General features: G+C 45.4%; 1 long non-coding RNA gene across 1 annotated transcript; it reads left to right on the top strand.

Moving 5' to 3' along the window:
• The first annotated feature begins 1,998 nt into the window (after positions 1-1,998).
• Positions 1,999-5,406, top strand: LOC129384937 (uncharacterized). Its single transcript, XR_011893809.1, has 2 exons — positions 1,999-2,180; positions 5,240-5,406. It is a non-coding gene; the product is annotated as an uncharacterized lncRNA (long non-coding RNA).
• Positions 5,407-5,832: the final 426 nt, after the last annotated feature.

Genomic DNA, 5,832 nt, shown 5'->3' with positions numbered 1-5,832 from the left:
AATGATGTTATCAACATTGTCTTTATCATTGTATTAATTACCAAATGTTTTTGGAAATGTGTGATGTGAAATGATGTATGATGCTATCAATTGTATAACCATATGCTTATCCTTCTTCCTTTTTGTCTCTTTGCAAAACATTATATGTAATTGAAATAAGCTCTTTGTGCGTTATGTTTTTGCCATACTTATTGCTGTTAACATAGCTCCATGAAACTCTACTCTTGCCAAGTGCCCTATTGTATTCCTATGTAAATGCCTGTACTACTATGTCTACAGACCTTTCTAACCCACTCCTGTAAAAATCCCTGATGGGATTGACAGTATCACAAAATAAATAAAATAAAATTTCACTGGTCGAGCAGGAGCAACTTTGCATTTTCCACTGGTCCATTGGGATCATCCGGCTGAAACGGAGAGCAGGGGCCGAATCTTATAACGGTTCGGTTGGGGAACCGTTCCTTTGGCCTCACCTGATTGGCCGAAATTTTGATACGTCATAGGTCGTCAGAGGCAGCGGGGCGGTATCGCAATTTTTGAATACGTCACGCATGTGTCAATCATCTTCAAAGCGAACCGGTCGTAGGAACCGGCGAAGGGGTAGTCCGCTTTGGGTTCCGTTGCTGTGGCTTGGCTTTGGCTTGTGACCCTGGCCGCGCGCGCCGGTCGCGCGACCCCGGAGACACGCGGGCGTCGCGCGCGCGTGCGTTGGTTGCTTCGGAGGCTATTACTTGCCTTCGTCGTCTGCTTGGCGTTCCTCTTTCGGTGTCGACCACGGCTGGAAGCGCGATACGCGTTCGAAGAAGTGACGGATAATGAGTTGCACCGCCCTTGCTGGCTTTCTAAGTAAACCTTTTGCAGGCTACGCTATCAAATGGAGGGGACTCGGGTGCAAGCGTACGAGTGGCCATTCCACGCAGAGGAAGGAATATTGCGCGCTGCGGTTCATCGCCACCGGCCTGCAGCTCCCAGAGGTCGGTCGGATGTGAAGCATTCATCGGAATGACCTAGATCTCTGCTGCCGTTGCTCTCGCAATTACTGTGTTGGCCGGTTGAAGGGCTGGGTCAGCTTTCCCGTCACCTCAGCTTCAAAGCCAATGCCAAGGAGATATTTGCATGGCGACATCGAATTCTCAGTGCTATCGCCAGCGTGAATAGCTCGCAGATCGCCGTTCAGCAGTCAGAAGGGTTCAACCTAGGCTGGTTCAGCACTTCCTTCGTTCGGCTGATAAAACTATACAGTCAGGACGGGAAGATATTGTGGAGATCTCTTATTTGGCTGCCTTCTTTTTCTCTGGTTCGGGAGTGCCGCACTTTGTTACTCAATTTTACGGCACAGCGCGCACCGTCAGCACCACACTCTTCGATTTGACTTCGCGCAGGCAATGCAGGGCCCGTGTATCGTAATGTTCGATTTCAACTTCCATTGCTTTTATCACGCGACGCGCCGTAGGGCTTATCGCAGGGACAGCGGCAGCGCGGCGGCGAGCGAGTCATGTCCGAGCCGATGACGAAGGGCGAAAAAAGATGGAAAATTGATATAGTCGGCTAGTAAAGGTGTCCCTAAGAACCAGTTCACGGTTTTGTCGCGCTCGCTACTTGAGAAGTGCCGGCAGTGCGTTCCTGTTGCGTGCATCGTGCGAGCTCCTGGTAGCAGACGACATAGCTTTAACTCATTTACGCTTGCGATACCACCTGTGGGCTGAGAATAAAAAATAATGACATTAATAAATTACTTCTATATTGCGTAAACGCCCGGCACCACACGTTTATACTTCAGAACTTGGCGTATAATATTTAATTTATATTTTACATTTATTTAGCAAGCAGGAACATTCTGCAATTCCTCGATTAGCTCGTCATATAATGACGTACACTTCAGAGGTGGCACCCTCTCATCTATTGGTCGCGTCCTCCCCCTCTCCCACCGCCGGCTTGGGAGTGGCACATCTAGTGACGTAAGCGGCGAAGCGAACGGTTCGTATTCCGAACCGTTATAAGATTGGCCGTGTCTGCTGTGCCCGGGGCACAGCAGACGAAAGGTGCCCGAAATGTCTACGTTCACCCATGACGTCACGTCCGCTATAACCCATGATGTCACATCCGCTCATTTTCATGGCGTCTGTCTTACGGAGCCGGCTGCGCTGCGAAGCGGTTCGTATTCCGTGCCCACTTAGAGCGTGAGTAATTCATCTTTCCACGCTATATGCGTGTAATAAAGGATTGGGGCTGTGAGCTGTTTGATGCGTTACCATTAGGTACCTTGTGCGCATATTTTGCCTCATGGCCGCGTCAAATTGCAGCCGGCATGTGGAATGGGCCGTGGCATCTTATATGGAGCTGCTCATATGTGAGTGGTATTGCCTCCGTCAGGATCGTCAGTGCGTGCACAGAACCATTCAGTAGTCTTTTTCAGGGGAGGGTGCGCGTAAGAACGAGGACGTGAGAAAACACTGGCATGACGAGCTGTTCCGTCAGATCGCGTTACGTCGTGCTTTTTGTCTAAGACCATCTCGCTCGAGCGAGAGGATCTTAGAACAGCATTACTACTGCTTTTTTACAGCTTTGCTGCGGCTCATTTAATCATCACCTGCATTCTTTTAATAATACGAATGGCATCGCTCCGCGGAAGAGCGTCTCTTGAAGTTTCCAAACAAGAGCCAATGCCGCCGTGCCTGCTGCATATACGCTTACCTTTCCTAACGCAGTTAAGACGCGGCACCAGCTCTGCTACTGCGTGATACAGGGTCACTATGATAAGAAAATTAAAAAGAACAAACGAAATTAATGCAGAAAATGTCAAACGTTGCCAAGCGTGCTAAACGGACCTGCCTCGCTAGATAAGTTGAATAAATCGGCGTCCTGAAGTCAGCTTCGCCGCAGTAGACTAGTGTTACGCGGTGAAGCATGTCAGAAGTGAAGAGTGACCGCTTTCACCGACATATATAATATGTGTTCCTTAATGATGTACGCGTGCACCTGCCGTCTCCTGTTACATTACGCGCGCCGAGGCGCCTAATAAGTGTACTGGCTGGCCTTCAGCGCTATTTCGGACGTGGCTGTGATGCTTTGAACCTTTGGTTTGTCGGCCTCGTAAGCAATTGAGTTAATGTTTACACAGCCATTTGTTTCTGAACTGTTGATTTCTTCCATAATAGCTACGTAATTTCGTAGTCTCCTGTCTAACTGCTTTGGTCATATGCGAGTCAAGGTGTTTTCTTTAGCCGAGCGCAGTTTTCGAAAGCGAAACGACGCTTTTGCATCGATCAGCATATAGTGCCGTCGCCCATTTACAACACAGTCAATCAATGTCATTTTGTATGTCACTGGGAAACCGCCGAACGCAGGGAACTCACTCGCATGCGGGGAACTGCATAACTAGCCACTGGATTAGCGTGCCTCTTGGGAAGCTGCTTTGCATCAAAGGCCAGGTACCCTTGCTATGATTCACCGCAAAACATTTATCTCTAACTGCTTAATCTATTTGTATTGCGGTGAAGCTAACCTTACGGAACCGAATTTAGCAACGCTTTTTAGACTCCTGTATCTCTACCAGCCACTACCAAACGCTTGTCGGTACGTCTCTTGGCAAAGGTCCAGCTAAATCTCCCTGTTGGGAATTGGGGGGACTCACGTATATGAAAACTGCCAAGGAAAGCAGTTGCCCTGATGAAGGCACGCTCCCCTGTCGAAACATTTGCACCAGCCTGTTCGACCACCGTTATCACCGCAACATAGTTGTGTGTTGCGGTGAAGCATGCCAATATTGGGAAAGATTTACGTGAATCTGGAATGTATGGTTTCTGTTGGCGACGAACCTAATGTTCTACTCTCAACAAAGCAGATTTTTGCGGCAGGATGCATGGTGTCTTAAGAACTTTTGTTGGCTAAAGCCATACATGCCAGATTAGCTCTTGTCACAATAATACGCTTTACCGCAATACACAAGACGCCTCGCTGCAGGACACGCCCGCCGTAGTTAGCCAAAACCTTACGTGACCGTTCACTGCAAAACACCTCCTGTATTGCGGTGAATCGTAATAAAGCACATTTGTCAGTTTAGAATGTAAAGACCCTTGCCCTTCGCTTTTGTAATATTATGACTCAGTTTAATGAGAACATGTATTCACTGCTAAAAACATCCACATTGAACTAGAGATATGAACACTGATGGCAGCCTGTGTGATGTTTTATCTCTTTACTTCTTTTGTGTACCTGTCACGCTGCCATTATTAAATTTTCCTGTACTTTGTAAGGTGCTGACGTACATAACATTACATCGCAAGGAGCCACTGTGTAATTAGTGTTCAAGGACCAGTGTGATGGTTTTTCTCAAGAAAGGTTTGGGTTATTTTGTTGTGAAGGTTTTTTTTTTAGAGAGGTAGCTTTCTGAGAAGAAATCAGATGTCAGGAAATAGACCTCAGTGGCACAGTAATCTTGGCTGTCTTTTGCTGAAACGTGCCCTAGACATAATTGAGTGATTTGCACTTGCAACTAGACAGCAGCCTTAGCTTGGGAGACCAGTGATATGGCATATTTTATCAAACTAGGCGGCACATTGCATTACCAGTCCGAACAGAGACCTGTTTAAATGTTTGTCACCTTTAACACCTAGATTTTCGACCATGAATTCAGAAAAATCTGTAGCACATTTAGAACCTAGATTTTAAATGCTGTATAAGTTGGCTTCTTGTTCACTGCAGCTGTGCTCGGCTTCTGTCCAAACGGGAGAGCACTTCTGCGCAGCTTATTAGGGAACATCCTTATTTACATACCTTCTTTTTATTTATCTTGCCTACAATAACAATCAAATGTTTATAGCACATGAATGTGCTATGCATGAATCTTAACTTACAATGCCATGTTCAACAGCACAGTGCATGTAGCTTGTGTTGGTTCATTCAAGCTAAGCATTGCTATAGCCTTTAACTGTAGGTATCATGGTATGAGAGCAGAGAAATGGATATGCAAAGACAGTTGGGTACATTGAGACAACATCTTTGTTGTGTGTGAAAAGGTGACAGATACACAATATGGGGAGAACGCATGCACTTTCATATTTTCTCGCGCACAAAAAAAGCCGGAGGAATAAGGTTTCTTCACTGTGCCATAGAAACTATATGTTTGCTCTCAAAGGTAATTATGATTCATTGGATATGTTCCTGTGCTGTGTTTATTTTCTTGAGTGTGCTTTAGTTTTTGCACGTTAATGTTTCAAACTCGTTTTTGTTTTCACAGACTGAACATCCCACGTCTTGGTTTGACTTCCTGGCACGGGATACTTGCACTTAGCATGGAGTGATGAAGCAGAGCAGTGTACTTTTATTAAATGTGCAGATTTTAGCAGTATAACAGCCGTTCATTAAAAAAACATGTGTGCTGAAAATAAAGTGTTCTTACCCACATCCCTCGTTGTCTATTTATTTATTTATTAATACTGTCAACCCTCATAGAGGGTCATAACAGAGAGGACAATCCAATTACATAAATCAAATATGGACAATGTCAATGTACGTAAAGTTGCTTAACACTTGTCAATTCACAGTGAATAAGATGTTCACTTGAATGCTGTTCAGCACACTTCTGACATTTATCAAAATACGTACAATGAATATCAAGTTGCACATATCACTTGGCACTTCAAAACTAAATCGAAAACTCCCATAAATATGCCTCAGCAGCATTTTCAAAGTCGGTGACATCTTTTAGGCTAACAATAGCGTTTGGCAATTGGTTCCACATTTCTATCGCATCCAGGAAAGAATGAGTATCGATATGTATCACTATTGATACGGTCGGCTTTATGACATAGTCGTGGTTAGTTCGCGGGT

Source organism: Dermacentor andersoni, chromosome 1 (assembly GCF_023375885.2).
Source record: "Dermacentor andersoni chromosome 1, qqDerAnde1_hic_scaffold, whole genome shotgun sequence".
NCBI lineage: Eukaryota > Metazoa > Arthropoda > Arachnida > Ixodida > Ixodidae > Dermacentor > Dermacentor andersoni.
Note: the sequence above shows the minus strand (reverse complement) of the source record. Positions and strands in the feature narration are given on the sequence as shown.